Source organism: Bidens hawaiensis, unplaced genomic scaffold (genome assembly GCF_021521415.1).
Source record: "Bidens hawaiensis isolate Kalapana, Puna unplaced genomic scaffold, B.hawaiensis_p1.1 tig00001206_1, whole genome shotgun sequence".
Taxonomy (NCBI): domain Eukaryota; kingdom Viridiplantae; phylum Streptophyta; class Magnoliopsida; order Asterales; family Asteraceae; genus Bidens; species Bidens hawaiensis.
In genome coordinates this window covers 2794115-2811064 of record NW_027491069.1, presented here as the reverse complement: position 1 = coordinate 2811064, position 16950 = coordinate 2794115, and positions in this window count along the sequence as shown.

The window sequence follows — 16950 nt, the reverse complement described above, 5'->3', positions numbered from 1 at the left end:
TGACGAGGAAGGCTGACATTTATCATACTGTGGTCGTTGCACCAAAGTGTCTTCCTCATCGCATATCATCTTTGTAGCAATTCTTTCCTCAACTTCTACAAAATCCAAATAATGCATGTTAAAAGATTTAAAAAGTCTATCATAGTCGAAAACCGCGGCGGGTCCCGTGCTTGGTTTTGGTGATTTGTAACTTGTGATGTCAGTGTTACACACCACCTCAACCTTGCTGGTCGATGTATTAAAGACCCGTCTGTTGGGAGTCCCAACAACGTATCCGACTAAGATTCCTTCGCCGGCTACTTCACCAAATTTAGAATTGGTCTTTAATATCGAACACGGTGACCCGAATGATTCAAGACCACTCAAGTTGGGCTTTCTCCCATGCATAAGTTCATAACAGGTTTTATTTAATTTTTTAACAGTTAACACTCTATTAAGGATATAACAGGCTGTTGCAACTGCTTCAGCCCAGAACACCACGGGAAGTTTCGAATCAGCCAGCATGGTTCTGGCTCCTTCAATTAAAGTTCTGTTCTTCCTCTCAGCCACTCCATTTTGTTGCGGTGTATACGGAGCGCTGTACTGGTGTTCAATCCCCTTCTGTAAGCAGAAGATCTCCATCTCATAGTTCTTGAACTCAGTCCCATTGTCACTTCTGATGTACTTAACCCTTTTTCCCATGATATTCTCAACCTTGGTAATCAAATTCTTTACCATCTGAACAGTTTCATCCTTTGACTTCAGGAAATATACCCAGGAATATCGAGAGAAATCATCAGTGATCACCAAGCAGTAAGATGTTCCTCATAGACTTTTTACATTCACTGGACCGAAGAGATCCATGTGAAGTAGTTCTAGGGAACTGACTATAGAATTAATCTTCTTGGTGTGATGGGATTTCTTGTGTTGCTTTCCCTTCTTGCATGATAAGCATTGGTCTTCGAAGTTGAAATTCTTCAAGGGAACACCCAACACCAACCCATTCTTGACAATGTAGTTCATCTTCCGAAGATGAATATGCCCCATTCTCCTGTGCCATAATTCGGACTCCGATTCAGTCGCTTTCGACAAAAGACACGATTCTTCAGTGGCCATTTCAGTCGACCTCATGTCCATGATATACGTATTCTTCTCTCTTGGAGCCCTCATAACAATCCAATCCTCGGGTATCTTAAAACCAGGATGCAACACAATCGCCTCATTCTTGGTAAAATGCATGGTGTAATCCTTGTCACAGATCTGCGAAACACTCAGCAGATTGTGCTTCAATTCTTCAACAAAGTTTACTTTCTCTAAAGTCATCTTTCCATTCGTCACAGTCCCAATTCCTGTGATCCTTCCACCGCTCTCTCCAGCGAAACTCACTCTTTCTCCTTGAACAGGTTTCCATTCGTGTAACAAATTCTTGTTACCCGTCATGTGCCGGGAACAGCCGCTATCCACAACCCATAGATTGTTTGCAGCCCTGTTCAACTGTTCCTGCACGATTAAAGCAGAGGGTTAAAATCTGGGGACCCAAGACCTATTGGTCTTGGGTCGATACATCACGTACCTTGGCTGTCCAAAGTTAGTATCAGAATAGTTTGTGTAAGTCCTGAAAGGATACCTTCTTGGAGATTGACTATGAGGCCATCCAAACCGTCGTGAATTAAATGAATTATTACTTATGGTTTGGTTGTTAGCAGTGAAAAACTGAGATCTATTTATTTGAAAACCTGAATTAGACCAATTTCTGAATTTTGATGGGTTTTCATTTTTTCCATTATATTGATTACTGTTTCTTTTCTCAGATTTTGAAAGCCTCACACCTCTGAATTTCTGCTTCAGAGGGCAATCAGCAATTAGGTGTCCTAATTGATTACATCTGAAACAACTCCTGTGTTCAACTTTCTTTTCCATAGTTGTTTTAGATGTTGAGGCTGTATTACTGCCCGTTTGTCTCACATAAGGTGGGACATACGGGTTTAGTGGAGATTTCTTTTCAGTTGTTTTATGTTTCTCCCCACTTTTTGGTAACACTGCCTCTTGTTTTGTCTCACTCGACTCGGAAGACTTGTCCGAGTTAGATGAGACAGGACTAGGCACAGAAATTTTCACACTAGACACAGGCTTACTCGTTTCGCCTTTACTAACTTCTGGTTCTTCACTAGTTACCTTAACCGGAACTGTCTGACTATAATCAACATCAACAGATTTCTGATTACTAGGATCATAAGTGTAATTATGATTGTACGGTGGCGGAACTTCATGATATCCAATTCCTCCCCTTTTAACTGGGGAACCTTGATCACTAACGAGGTGATCAAGTATAGCCGTGGAATTTCTAAATTTCTCAAGTTTCCTGTTAAGTTCCACCACTTTCACCTGGTGATCAGCTATCTGTTTATCCCTTTCAGCTATTAGTTTAGTTTTTTCTTCTAACACTTCATAGCTCAGATCAATTATTTTAATTTTTTCAGCTAGATTTGCTTTAAGACTTCTAATATCTTTTTCACTAGCTTTTATTTTTACTTTATAACTATTTTCTCTAGCTTTAGTGAAATGATGTTCTTCTTTTAAGATTTTAAATTGAGCATCCAAACTAACATACTGATCAGTTATAGTTGTCAATTGTTCAGACAGATTTTCACATTTAGTACAATGAATTTTGGTACTTACCTCAGAGAGCTGGTCTTTCACATCTGCCATGTTAGCTTCATTTTGAGCTTCTGCCATGTAAGCTTCATTTTCGCCAGTCACTTTCTCACTATCTGCAGTCTCGATGTTTGCCAAATTGGCCTGTTCGAACACTTCTTCAGCATGCAGATTCCAGTTGTACTCTCCATTTTGTCTGGATATCATGGCTCTATTATCATTGACACCCCCACTCTGTTGTGTAGACCTGTTTTGAGTGCGCTCTACACGTTCATTTGTGCACTCCTTTGCAAAATTGTCATTCTGTTGGCAGTTGTAACACCTAACCTTCGACTTGTCAAACCCTGGTCTCTCACCAACAAACTTCCTACCAGTCTTCTTCATAAACCGCTTAACCCTTCTCACAATCATCGCCATCTGCCACTGCAGATCCATCTCTTCCAGATCATCAGCATCGATCTGATCATAATCTTCATCCAAAGTTGCTTGATCAACGATTTTACCCTTGATGTAATTTTCATACGAAGCAATGAAAGATGCGTAGAGAGCAAACTGCTGTTCAGCAGATTTAACACTCATGGGCATCTTCGAGTAGTTGTTTGAAACACCTGGGGAAAAACTACTCTTGGTTGCTTGAGGGCTAGAAGCATTAGATCCACCAGCTACAAAGCATACATCACCATTCATGTTGAGAGATACATGACCTTCATGTGTTGAGTTAGCGCCCGACTCTCCCTTTGAATAGTAAGCAGACGAATCAGACTTCGAACTTGAACTTGTATTAACCTTTGCACCATACATTCCTGGATCTTGAACCTGATCAGTAGGTGTCTCTTTTCGAACCATGTTTAGTTCAAAAGTTCGTAGCTTGTTAACTGCTGTTTCCAGGTCATAGTCAGCAAAGTCTTTGTCTTCTCTCATCAACACGGTGTACATCTCCCATTTCGGTGGGAGAGCATCAAGAAGCTTTTCAACAATCTCATCTTCTTTGTAAGTGATAGAATAATTGCCGAGTTTTGTCATCAGATGATAATATCTAGTGATGATATCATCAAGTGATTCATTCTTCAGATACTTGAAGACCGAGAACTGGGTTTTAAGTAGTTTAATCTTTGAAGCACGGATTCCCACATTACCCTCAAAACGGTTTTCAAGCGCTTCCCAAAGCTCTCTGGCAGTTTTGTACTTTCTGAAAGTGTGCAGTATCTCTTGTGGAAGAGCCATTGTAATTGCTGCATGAGCTTTGCTTTCGGCCTCATACATTTTCTTCTCTTCTTCTTCCATCTCTTTGTATTTCTTTATCTGATCACGACCCTCATACTCAGTAGTAGGTGGAATGTAACCATCTTGTATGCATACCCACATCTTAGCATCTTGGTACTTGACATATTGTTCAAAACGATCTTTCCACGCTACATAATCGGTTTTCTTAAGCATCTCCGGTGCCTTTGTAGCCGAACCCGCTTCCACTTCCATCTTAACTAGTTCTGTAATGTTGATTGTAGACATCTTTCACGAAACACACAGAAACCCGAAAAATAAAAATTTTATTTTTAACAGTACTGTAGGCGAAGTTGTGGATAACTTCGCTTATGTCTGAACTTCGCTGATTCTGAACTTCGCTCACTTTCTTAAATTCGCCTGATTTGGCGAAGTTGTGAATAACTTCGCATAAGGTAAGCGAACTTGTGAGATAGGCAAAGTTGTGGGTAACTTCGCTTGAGATAAGCGAACTTGAGAAGGTAGGCGAAGTTGTGGATAACTTCGCTTAACCTTATATATTCGCTGAAACCCTACTACAGTGACGGCAACTTCGCCTGATGAACACGATGAATATGCAGGTTTGATTTCTGGATTTTACGAGGTTTGTGAAGGTGTTATGGGTTGTTTATGATTGTAGGAGGTGAGGACACAAAAACTCAGAAAACTCGTCCCGCGAATAGTCGAACGGAACGATTTCTACACCCGCGTGATAATCCCGAACCACACAATCGAGCAAATGGCTCTGATACCAATTGTAGGTTCCCAGCCGGATCTACACGAGATATCGCGTTCTACGTAAGTGAGGAATCCCTACGTAAGACGTTACGAGCGTAGAAGACAAAACGATTAAACACACGTTACAATAAACACAAACACGTTGTATTGCAACCGTAAACACGTGATACAAAGATCACCAAATACAGACTCTCTCTAACTCGTTCTCTGAATCTCGTTGAATAATCATGAAAACTTAAGCCGTAACCTAAGTTTATATAATCACGACAACTTCGCCTGGCATGATCAGGAGAAGTTGTCACTAACTTCGCTTAGTTCACAAGTTCGCCTGTATCAGCGAACTTGTGAGCTAACTTCACTTACATACAAAAACAAATCCAAACGACTCGATTACAGACACTAGACACTGAACTACTGACATCATGTACCAACACACAATAGAGGCTGGAGTATCATGCAACCGTATAATCTCTTGCAAAAATACCTCGGATAACTTGCTGACGGAATACCCTTGTTGTATTGGCAAAAAGTGAGCCGACTTGGACAATCTGTCCATAACTACCCATATAGTATCGTTCTTTCTAAAGGTCTTAGGCAAACCAGTAACGAAATCCATCGAGATTTCATCCCATTTCCATACGGGAAAATCTAATGGTTGCAAGAGTCCGCTAGCTCGCCGGTGCTCAATCTTCACCTGCTGGCATGTGAGGCACCTACTAACATATCTGGCGACGTCCTCTTTCATAGCACTCCACCAAAAATTTTGACGTAGATCACGATACATCTTTGTAGATCCTGGGTGGATAGAAAATGGTGAACTGTGTGCTTCGGCTAATAGTGACTCGCGGAGCGCAGGATCATTGGGTACACACAACCTTTTACCACACCATATTACTCCATGCTCATCCATACGAAACTCCGACTGCTTTCCGACCTCAATGTTCTCTGATATCGCCCATAATTCTCCATCATCCTTCTGGGCTTCTTTAATTCGCGAGATGAGGTCAGTCTCGATTTGCTTTTTTGCCAGGTAACCATCAGATTTACCAACCTGAAGGCCAATGCCCATCTTATCGAGGTCAGATATGATATGTGGTTGAATCTGTAGGCAAGATACAGCACCAAAATTCTTTCGGCTTAAAGCATCGCCTACCACATTAGCTTTACCCGGGTGGTATTGAATATTCGTGTCATAATCTTTCAAAAGTTCCAGCCACCTCCTTTACCTCATATTTAGCTCTTTCTGCGTAAATATATACTTGAGGCTTTTGTGGTCAGTAAATATGTCGCACTTCTCTCCATACAAGTAGTGACGCCATATTTTTAACGCAAAAACAACCGCGGCTAACTCCAAGTCAAGCGTCGGGTAATTAACTTCATAAGGCTTCAACTGGAGCGAGGCATAAGCGATGACCTTTCCGTGCTGCATTAATACACAACCTAGGCCTTTCTCTGAAGCGTCACTATAGATTTGGTAACCACCTGAGCCTGATGGAAGAGTGAGTACTGGAGCAGTAACAAGTCTTTTCTTCAATTCTTCAAAGCTCTTCTCTCGGTCTTCATTCCAAGAAAACTTCACACCCTTCCTCAATAGTTGCGTAAGAGGCAAGGCAATGATAGAAAATCCCTTTACGAACCTCCGGTAGTAGCCAGCTAAACCCAAGAAACTTCGAACTTCCGTCGCAGAGGTAGGTCTAGGCCATTTTGTAATTGCCTCAATTTTAGCAGGATCCATTTTGATTCCTTCTGCCGATACAATGTGACCTAGTAAGGCTACTTGATTGAGCCAGAAGTCACATTTTGAAAATTTCGCATACAACTTTTTCTGTCTTAAAGTTTCGAGCACTTTACGCAGATGCTCTTCATGTTCGTCCCTGATCTTGGAATACACTAAGATATCATCGATAAAAACAATGACAGACTTATCCAAGAACTCATGCAAAACACGATTCATTAAATCCATAAAGACTGCAGGGGCATTGGTTAGCCCAAAAGACATAACCAATAACTCGTAATGGCCGTAACGCGTACGAAAGGCAGTCTTAGAAACATTCTCCTCCCGAATCTTTAGTTGGTGATAACCAGATCTCAAATCTATTTTCGAGAAGAACTTAGCTCCTTGGAGTTGGTCAAAAAGGTCATCTATGCGAGGTAGAGGATATCTGTTGCGAATGGTGATCTTATTAAGCTCTCGGTAGTCAATGCACAACCGCATACTACCATCCTTTTTCTTTACAAATAAGACCGGTGCACCCCAAGGTGAGACACTTGGTCTTATAAATCCCAACTCCAACAATTCCTGCAATTGCTCCTTCAGCTCCTTTAGTTCCAACGGAGCCATACGATACGGTGCTTTAGAGATAGGCTCAGCGCCAGGGACCAAGTCAATAGTAAATTCTATCTCACGGTCTGGTGGTAGTCCAGCTAATTCGTCTGGAAAGACATCAGGATACTCACGAACAACAGGATAATTGTCGATGCTAACTTCGTCAGCTGTCGTATCCTTGACTGACGCTAAAAATCCAGCGCAGCCATGTGATATCAACTTTTGAGCTTTGAGCACTGAGATAATCTTAAGAGACTTACGGGGTTGGAACCCCTGATACACCAAATCGGGATGCTGAGAATCACCAAAAACGACTCGCCGCGAGTGGCAATCAATAGTTACAAGATGTCGAGATAACCAATCCATCCCGAGGATAACATCAAAGTCGCGCATTTGCATAGGTAAAAGATCTGCTTTACGCTCAATAGAATCAATACGAATAGGACAGTCTATATATATGGGAAATTAGGATCGAGCTACCCATATGAGCGGATATGGAAAGAGTATGTGCTAACGGGGAAGGTTCAGTCAATAGGTGTCTAGTGAATAAGTTAGAAATTATAGAATGGGTCGCCCCTGTATCAAATAGCACATATATATCATGTTCACCGAGTTGGAGAGTTCCGGAAACAGTACCTGGGGCACTAGCAGCTTCAGTGGCTGTAAGCGTGAAAACTCTTCCTCTAGTATTTGGTGGTGCACATTTCCTCCAGTGGTATTCTTGGCGTCCGGCATCAGGCAATTTTTAATTACATGCCCAGTCTGGCCACATCTAAAACATGCTCCCATAGTTTGGCGACAAGCACCCCAATGTTTCTTGCCACACGTGTTGCATGAAGGCATAGCATTCTGGTTGGGTTTTCCACGTTGATTCAGTGGTTGTGCTCTAGCAGGTCCTTGGTACAGTTGAATTTGATTATGGGCGGTCTTAGGTTTGGGGGTCTAGGCTACCATGGTTTTATCTGATTATCGGGATTTCTTTTCGGTTGAATTCTACGATCTTGATATTGTGGTGCAGAAGATGGTTGGCCGGCAGTCTGGGTGCACATCCCATCCCTATCCCTCTTCTTGCCTTCCCCTGCTCGAGATAGGAATTCTTTTCTCTCAAATTCAAAAGTCTTGATTGCATCAGCAACCTCTATAAGATCTTTGAACTTCATAAACATGATCGACTTTCGGATTCGATCACACACTGCCCATTTACACTTTTCTGCCTGAACTTCTGGCGTTCCCGCTGCATCCCCAACAATACTAGCCAACCTCGCAAAGCGAGCAATAAACTCTGACGCTGGTTCATCATTCCCCTGCCGAATAACAGCGTACTCCCTAACATAGCTTCTCTATCAGCCGTGGAGAAATACTTGTCATAAAAGATTTTTCTAAAATCTGCCCAAGGAAGGGTAGATAAGCATCTCCACCTTTAGCCTGCTTGAGTCCTTCCCACCATGCTTGTGCGTCATCCTCTAACTTGTAGGCGGACAATCTAACTTTATACTGATCCTCAACTCCTAACACTTCAAAGATTTTCTCAATGTGGGCTATCCAATTTCTGGCCTCGATTGGATTAGATGCGTGGCTAAAGGATCTTGTCTTTTGCTTTTGAAACCTCTGTAGCCATACGTGGATTTCCTCAGCAGTGTTATTTGTTGCATTCTCATCTATCACACCTCTAGAATTATGATTTCGGTTAGCAAGTCCTTCAGGATGAGTTTGTTGAATAACTGCCTCCACGGTTTAAGCGACTAGGTTAGGAAGTAACCCGGCCAAGGCTTGGTTGATAGCTGTAACTATGTTCGGATCGACGGGAGTCACATTTGAAGCAGAATCAGTGTTAAAGCGGTTAGTCCTGCTGACGGTTCTACGAGTTTGACGATGAGGAGGCATCTAAATAAATGATACGAGAATTAGAATATAAGGATGATATTGAGTATAAAGAATATTTAACTTGTTGGAATCCTAACCCAGACGTCTACACAATCCTCACGTTACCTAATTACTAATGTTTAAGTTTCTACAGGAAAAAGCCAATGCACTAATACCATAACTGTAACACCCCACCCCACAGAGGGGTGACGTCTCACGAATCATAGTATTCAAAACATAAGCCATCATTCCACTATTAAATGTCAAAAGTACAGAGCCCTAGAGTTAATTATTTGTTGCATATTATATAATTGTCAAATCTAGCTTAACTAGAGTATGCTACAAAAGTGGCTAACATTTTTCATTCAAATCCTAGAGCTCAATTCTTTTTTTTTCTCTCTTTTCACACCCCACCCGTAGTAACCTATGAACCTGCTATGAAAAAAAAATTTACAAAATGAGCCGAATGCCCAGTACGGATAAAAGGCTCAAGTAAAAGATTATCACTAATTAACTAAAAGATCAACAATAATTAAGTAACAATTTATTTATAACAATATAAAACAAATATAATATGTCATGATGTAAAATGATACGAAGCAAGTATGCAAGCCAATAAAGTAAATCGTATCATATGGATGATACCCATGAGCCGAAACATATAACATACCAGTGGGGCTACATGGGTTGCAAACTATGTACATAGTGCAATGGTGGGTGTTGGTATACACCAACCATCCACAAATATCAAATACATATAATCCTAGGATCGATCCATACGCCTCCTAATAGCTGTGGGCCACACTTGCCCTTAAGAGACGCCGTGAACTAATCTCTCCATCAAGGAGCACACAACATCGATGCCACAATGTTGTGCCTGTGAGACACTCCACATGAAGCGTAGCACTCAGGGTACCAGAGTATAAGAAAATAAAGGTAACGCGTTCAAAGTAAAAACAATGCCAACAAATATCTATACCGTGTAACAAGTAACGGAACATGCGATATTGAGTACAAACTTAAAAAATTATCGCATGCATACAATATAAATCTATATTTGAGTTCAAACGACCATAACCGGATCTTGAAGCAAAATAAATTTGGATCCGATTAATATTCCAAAGACGTTTAGGAGTTCCAAAAGAACGCGAAACATCAATAGGGTTTAAACAATCGAGCACGATAATAACAAGGGTAGGGTTAAGAATTGAAAGATGATCCACTATGATGTCAGACTTGTTCTTTTTGAGGGGGTTATTATGCTATCCTACAAGTAGTTTATGTTTTGGTTAGATTTATATATATGTATATATTTACTTTTAACCTTTATGTCTACTAGTGTATTAGTCCAGAGAGTAAAGTTCTTATATTTTAAATGATTATAACACCTTTGTTACAATTTTGTTTTAATCGCGTTGTTATTATTATTATTATTGTTTTGAGAATAATCTGTAACTTATTTTAACAAACAAAAATATATTGAAACCACATTAGATCTTTTAATTAATGACCTTTTTGTTTTAATGCACGTAGCATCCAAAAACTACATTCTTACAAGTTTATTAAAATAATGACTTAGATATTTTATTTTAAAGTATATAAAAGAAACTTTGTCTAGGAAACACAAATAATATACCAAGTATAAGTATATGGTGATATATACATTAATATTTGTGTTATTACTAGGTAGTTTTTTTTTCTTTTTTTCATTATACTCATGTACACATCATCATCTTCATAAACATTTCCCATGTTCAGAACCTTACTATTCCGATTTATTCAGCTTTATCAAGTATAGTGGTTTATATGTTCATACGAATCTTAAAGTTAAAGTTAAAGCTTTAATTTGGTTACCTCAGTTAAGAATGTGTGCGTAGATATGAAAAATGGTGTCGGCGGGAAGTCGTGACACGGGAATAGAATGGTTTTCTTCGCACTCCTTGTGGTCGGTTGCTGCGGTAATTGGTGGAGATAGCGAACGGTGTCGTTGGTTTCGACGTCGCTCCTCTTTGTCGGTATCTCGCTTGTTGTCGGAAAAATGATAATATTAGAGTACAGATAAAAAAGTGTGAGGTGAGGGAGATTAAGATGAGAAAGGAGCCATGTTCTAAATTTATAGCCAGTATGTGAACCTTCTAGTTGGCTGATTTCGGCGGCTTTGCAAGGACGATTTTGAGTGATTTTATGCAAAAAAAATTTCTTTTCCAATCTTCTAGATGTAAGTATTTTATTATTTTATTTTAATATCAGTTCGTACAACATGCATCTTTCTATACATAATATATTATTTAATTAATCCATTTTTTTATTTCTTTTTCCTTTTTATTTATTTATTATTATTTTATGTCAACCAACATGTCCAAAGAAATTTTTAAATTTTTTATTTTCAAGATTATTTTTGTTACTTATTTACTTTATATCTTTTCAAACATTATTATTATTTTAAACATTTTATATTTTTTTAATATATACATTTTATATATGTCAAACTTTCCGGGTGTTTCACCCCATCACCAACGTCTTCCAACAATTTTTTTGACCCCAAATACGTTCTGATATAATCCATTCCACCTGCAAAGCTTCGTTCTGAACGTTGGCTATCTGTTTCAAAATATCGGGTTTAAGAATAAGCTGATAAGATTTTACACGAATGGGTGTCGGTCTCTCCTTCCGGCTCAACGCATTGGCTACCACGTTAGCCTTACCGGGATGATACATAATCTCCATATCATAATTCTTAATCAACTCCAACCATCGACGTTGTCGCATATTCAGTTCCTTTTGTTCGAACAAATACTTTAAGCTCTTATGATCGGTATAGATAACGCAAGGAACACCGTACAAATAATTCCGCCAAAACTTAAGCGCAAACACAACCGCTGCCAGCTTCAAATCGTGAGTAGGATAATTCGCCTCATGAGGCTTCAACTGCCGTGAGGCATAAACGATGACTCGACGTCGCTGCATCAGAACACACCTCAGCCCCTAGTAAGAGGCATCAGAATAAACCACTAAATCATCTGTGCCATCGGGTAAAGCTAGAATCGGGGCATGCGTCAACCTGTTCTTCAACTTGAGAAAAGCCTCCTCCTGCTCAGTACCCCAAAAAAACTTAATGCTCTTCTTAGTCAACTTGGTCAATGATGAAGCAATTTTCGAAAAGTCGGGAATGAAGCGACGGTAATAACCCGCCAAGCCCAGAAAACTACGAATTTCGGATGGAGACTTAGGAGATTCCCATTCGTTTACGGCTTCCACATTTTTAGGGTCAACCAAAATACCACTCGGGTTAATAACATGACCCAAGAACTGAACCTCACGTAACCAAAAGGAACACTTCGAAAATTTCGCAAACAACTTGTTCTTTCGTAGAGCTTCCAAAACTTCCGTGAGATGACCGGCGTGATCGGATTCACTTTTGGAATACATAAGAATGTCGTCGATGAACACAATAACCGAACGATCGAGCATCGGCCTACACACCCGGTTCATAAGATCCATGAATGCAGCCGGTGCGTTGGTAAAACCGAAAAACATCACGAGGAATTCATAATGCCCATAACGAGTGCGGAAGGCAGTCTTAGGAATATCTTCCTCCCGAATCTTCAACTGATGATACCCGGACCTTAGGTCGATATTCGAGAACCAACTAGCTCCTTGGAGCTGATCAAATAAATCGTCGATCCTTGGAAGAGGGTACCGATTTTTAACAATGAGCTTATTCAATTCACGGTAGTCAATGCACATCCGCATGCTACCGTCCTTCTTCTTAACGAACAGGACCGGGGCACCCCAAGGTGAGATGCTCGGTCGAATGAAGCCCTTGTCGAGCACGTCTTCCAACTGAGCCATAAGTTCTTTCATCTCATTCGGTGCTAGACGGTAAGGGGCTCGAGCAACGGGTTTTGCGCCCGGCACAAGGTCTATCTTGAACTCGACCTCACGGTCCGGCAGCACATCTGACAAATCATCTGGAAATACAACCGGGAAATCTCGAATGATAGGAACATCACTGATGTAACACAAAGTGTACATCTTATTACACCAAATTTTCCTCATATTTTAGCCGGACTCCATGCAAATTTATTGTTTTTGGTACTTATTTGAGTTATTTGTGAATTTGCAGGTCCGGACGCCCGCCCGACAAAGAAAACAAGAATAGAGGGCGTTTCATGGACAAAATCAGCAATCTGCTGACCCCGCACGACCGTGCTTCCCGGAGATGCAAGCCAGTGCCGCAAAAATTTAAAAGTGCACGACCGTGCATAGTCGTGCGGATGCCCGTGCATGACCTGCACGGCCGTGCGGGCCCGTGCCGGCAACCGTGCCAGAACAGAGAAGTCTGACCTTTTGGTCAGACTAAAGTAGGGTGTTGACTTTCCACTTATATGCACGACCGTGCATGCCCGTGCATGGGCCCTTGCCAGATGTCCAGAAAGCTTAAATACACCTCCACTTAGAGGTGCACAAATCGGTTTTTTTAAAAAAACCGGTTCGGTTATTAACCGGACCGGTTTTTTTTGGACCGGAAAAAAACCGAACCGGTTAATAACCGGACCGGTTAATAACCGGTTTTTTCATCTCAAAACCCTAACCGGTCTAACCGGTTAGGACCGGTTTAGAAACCGGTTAATAAACCGGTTTTTTTATTAACCGGTTTTTTAAAAACCGGTTTTTAACCGGTTAACCGGTTTTTTTTTTTTTTTTTTTTTTTAATAACCATAAAAAACGGTCAAAAAACCAAAAAAACGGCTATATGCCCGTTATACAACGGTCAAAACCGGTTTAACCGGTTAACCGGTTATAAAAAAACCGGTTAACCGGTTATAAAAAAACCGGTTTATAAAAAAAACCGGTTATTAAAAAAAACCGGTTTTTTTTATAACCGGTTTCAAAACCGGTTTTGGCTCTAAAACTTAAAACCGATATACAAACCGGCGGTTTGTAAACCGGTCAAACCGGTTTTTAAAAAACCGGTTTTTTTAAAAACCGGTTTCCGGTTTAAACCGCCAAACCGGTTCGGGAACCGGTTTTTTTGTGCACCTCTACCTCCACTACTCCCATTTCAAGTGTGGAGCCTTAGGGGAATTCACTAAAATTGCTGGAAAATTATTATGTGTTTGCTAGAGAGAATTCAAGGCTTCCATCTTGTATGATCATCCTTGCAAGTGGCATTCATCATTCATCTTAGTTTGCAATTTCTTGTTCCTAATAATGCTTGTAAGACTACTTTGATTTTGTTTGTTGTATCAAGCCTTATGGGCTAAATACTCTTGTTACTTAGATTTTGTTGAAGCTTTTGCTTATGTGATATTTATCTATGCATGATTTTGACAAGTTGGTGTTCTTCAAGTTTATGACATGTTCTTGAATAGAGTTTGATGGTTGAATGCTTGTTTTAATTCCTAGTCTTGTTAGTTTGATAGATGTTTAACCATAATATGTTGGAAAACTATGTGTTGAGCATTTGTTTATGAACTTAGTTTGTGTATGCATACTTTGTTTATATCATTAAGTTAGGAATGACTAGTGGAAATTAACTTGGTTATGAATTTTAACAAGCATGAAACCTATCACTTGATATTGAAAAATTGTATGGTGATAATATGATTCTTTAAGTTGGTTAATATTTGCTAGGGATTAAGGCCATAATTCTTGGTTTATATTTTGCTAATTAAAAGTTTCATGTGTTTAACTAGTGTTCTTGAACTTGTCTATTTTACATGATTTTAGGTGGTTAGTTTGTTGTTTTCATTCTAGCTTTCCTTTCATTATGAGATTAGGTAGTTTTGACAAACTTACTAATCTATGGTTATTAACTTGTTGAAAACCCATCATGTTGTTTTGTTGCTAGTATTAGGTTGCCTTGATTGGAATTTGATGTTGGTGCTTAATATATGATGTTTGTCATTATCATTGTTATTTTGTCACTAAGTTTGAGTGGATGCATAATCTAAGTAGCCATGTTTGGATTGATTGTTAGTTGTATTTTACTTGTTTTGTTATTGTTAGATAACGCAAGGAACGCCGTACAAATAATGCCTCTACAACTTAAGCGCAAACACAATCGCCGCCATCTCCAAATCATGGGTAGGATAATTCGCCTCATGAGGCTTCAACTGCCGTGAGGCATAATCGATGACTCGGCCTCCCTGCATCAGAACACACCAAAGCCCCTGGTAAGAGGCATCAGAATAAACCACTAAATCATCGGTGCCATCGGGTAAAGCTAGAATCGGGGCATGCGTCAACCTGTTCTTCAACTCGAGGAAAGCCTCCTCCTGCTCAGAACCCCAAACAAACTTAACACTCTTCTTGGTCAACCTGATCAATGACGAAGCGATTTTCGAAAAATCGGGAATGAAGCGGAGGTAATACCCCGCTAAGCCCAGAAAACTACAAATTTCGGACGGAGTCTTAGGAGATTCCCATTCGTTTACGGCTTTCACCTTTGCAGGGTCAACCAAAATACCATTCGGGTTAACAACATGACCCAAGAACTGAACCTCGCGTAACCAAAATGAACACTTAGAAAATTTCGCATACAACTTGTTCTTTCGCAGAGCGTTCAAAACTTCCGTGAGATGACCGGCGTGATCGGATTCGCTTTTGAAATACACAAGAATGTCGTCGATGAACACAATAACCGAACGATCGAGCATCGACTACACACCCGGTTCATAAGATCCATGAACGCAGCCGGTGCGTTGGTCAAACCGAAAGACATCACGAGGAATTCATAATGCCCATAACGAGTGCGGAAGGCAGTCTTAGGGATATCTTCCTCCCGAATCTTCAACTGATGATACCCGACCAGGCATGCCCTCCACCATCTAAGTAGCTTCGTGCACGTCCAAGCGATAATGCATCCACCTCCTAACCTGAAACTCACACTAACATGCACACAAAGTCAGCTTGAGCTGAGAGAGTTCAAGTTTTAGTAAATAACATCAATAATTAATAATCATAATAGTCTTTCCAAAGGTTTTAAACTATAAAAGGGATACATCAATTAGGCCATCATCTTCAATACATAATGATCCATATATCTATAAATATATATATACATACATATATATAAACATCCTTATAAGTGCATCCCTATATATATATATATAAATATATATATATATATATATATATAACATCCAAATAATAACATCAGGGTCGAGCAAACGTACAACCCAAACACGTAACATCTCATCAACGTATGCAAATACGAAGTAGGCATACGTAACATCCGTGTCGATAACGACTACTAGCATCACCAAATATTGGCCATACAATAATACATACATACTATAACATCCCAAGGCCTACCATATACAAGCAAGCCTGTATAAAATGGTTTAAACGTTTCATCAAGCAAAATCGCTTAGGTGTGCATGCTAGCACAAAACTTAAAAAGAGTTAAAAGGGGGCATCATGAACTCACCTGACACAAGACACGTGTTCACCACGAGCTAGAGAATCCCTAAGTAATACCAAAACTCAAACACCTGTCAGTTTACATTCAAACATTACTAACGACATCGAGATGACTCGTTTATCCTACAAGACGTTATAACATGGCTCGAGTTACCTAAAGTCTCGACCTCATCAAACTCAATCACAACAGCCCCCAAGGCCTCACATTCACCAAAACGACCCTTAGGTACTCCCGGGAATAAAGAATTCCCAATTTGCCCCCGGAAGCACTAGGTGACATTAACACGCGCGTTTAAGAGTCGTTTAGGCCGTTAACATCCAACTCAGCCCCGTGTGGACCCAATATGATAAAATCACAGCCAACAAGTCCACACTACGCTACACGAGTCAAATGGGTCGGTAACTCGCAAGTACAATGCACCAACTATTCAATAAACGCAATTGCGCGTTGTATCGACCTGTTGGAGTAAACGACAACCAATTCAGCCCCAAAACTTATAAAAATGATTTTTCAACAGCCCGTACATCAAACCAAGTGCCCCCGAGCTGAATTGGTCGTTAATCACATCAACACTCGCGTTAAACGCATCAAACTACAATTCTAGTCAACCGAACACTTACAATCTAACTACAACTAGTTGACCAATCTAACGAACACCAATGGACATGATTTTTAAGTATGTTATACTAGACATACCTAG